The sequence below is a fragment of the Babylonia areolata genome, chromosome 4, assembly GCF_041734735.1.
Source record: "Babylonia areolata isolate BAREFJ2019XMU chromosome 4, ASM4173473v1, whole genome shotgun sequence".
Taxonomy (NCBI): Eukaryota; Metazoa; Mollusca; class Gastropoda; order Neogastropoda; family Buccinidae; genus Babylonia; species Babylonia areolata.
Window position 1 is genome coordinate 33,295,461 of NC_134879.1, and position 1,643 is coordinate 33,297,103.

Genomic DNA, 1,643 nt, shown 5'->3' on the forward strand with positions numbered 1-1,643 from the left:
TCCACCCAGGATGAATGGGTACCTGGTTTCCAGCGGCGGAAAGAGAGGACTGGGCCCGCTTTCCTTTCGACACGATGTTACAGAACTTTTAACATGAATCGTGTCAGACCAGTTTTGTTGTTGTTGTTGTTTTAACAATTACCACACCAGCAAGACATAAAGAGACCGAAATGTGCAATGAATGTTGTTTTTAAATTGGTTAAAACTAATTGATTTCGATGAAAAAAAAAATCACTGAAAAATAATTATCATGATAATTTGTGTCCTGTCAATTTATGGCCGTATATAAAGAATTAAGAACAGGCGCATGCATTCCACCAGCCCAAACAAACGCACTTCCTATGAGCTGAAATCGGTCGTCTCAGACAAAAAGAAGAAGAAGAAGAAGAAGAAGAAGAAGAAGAAGAAGAAGAAGAAGAAGAGAGAGAAGTTGTGATGTCTTGTGAAACACACAGGCACTGTTATGACACACTGGCAGACGGAGATGCAACAGCCAGGTATTTAGAGGGTTTGTTTTCCAAGTAATCTGGTTTAGGGTGGAGATTTTTCCGATCTCCAAAGTCAGCTTGTGTACGGGTCTGCCAATACGTCAATCCCGTACAGAAGATCCAATGCGTGCGTTAAAGATCTCGTACTCTATATCAGCGTTCGGCGGTTATGGAAACACGCGCACATTACAGAAAACGGAGTGACTGCATAACAGTAGGGTAAAAACGGTCATATACGTAGAAGCCCACTCAAAGGTACGTCTGAATTTCGGAGCTGAAGCCCGCAGAAACAAGCGCAGGTGTAATTATTCATGATTACTTTCAAATCACTCAGCGGTATTGATTTATTTCAAGTTCTCTCTCTGTTCCTGCCACCTTTTCCCAGTGACCATCTGTGTCAACACAACAGTGGACTGTCATAACGACCTTCGCTAATTGAAACTTGCTGCCAGCCACACCACTGAGGAAAAGCTTGTCCATGTTTTGATTAATCAGATAAGCAAATAAATAGATAAAGAAATTAATAAGTAAACAAAAGATAAATGAATATATAAATAAATCAACAAACAAACAAATAAATAAATAAATAAGCGAATAAAATAAAGTTGGAAACGTCTGAAGAGAATTGCTTAAGGAGCGTACATTTCCCCATTTTAACTATATACAGCTATTCGAACGGCGAATCGTTTCTTGCTGTATCGATATGGCCTTAAAACAGTTAGATATGAATGTTTAAACATTGAGAGGAAAAGAAAAAAAACCAAACGAAATTAATACGCCCCCTCCCACCAGGAAAAAAAAACAAAACAGCGACAAAATGTACGATACTACTACTACCACCACCACCACCGTATTACCATTAATATCTGATCATTATTATCATTACTATTGTTGTTCTTATTGTTATTGTTGTCATCATCATCATATTATTATTATTATAAAAAAAAATATATATAATGAAGCTAATTTGCAGCAACATTACTATCATGATCATCATAAGGATGATAATGATAATTGCCAGAATTATCATCCATTATCATCATCACCACCACCACAACCATCCTCCTTCAGAACGCCACAAGCCCCTTTCTTCACACAATCCTTCATCACATCATTTCAAACTTGCGCTAGGGGTGAGGGGAGTGGTAGGGTGGA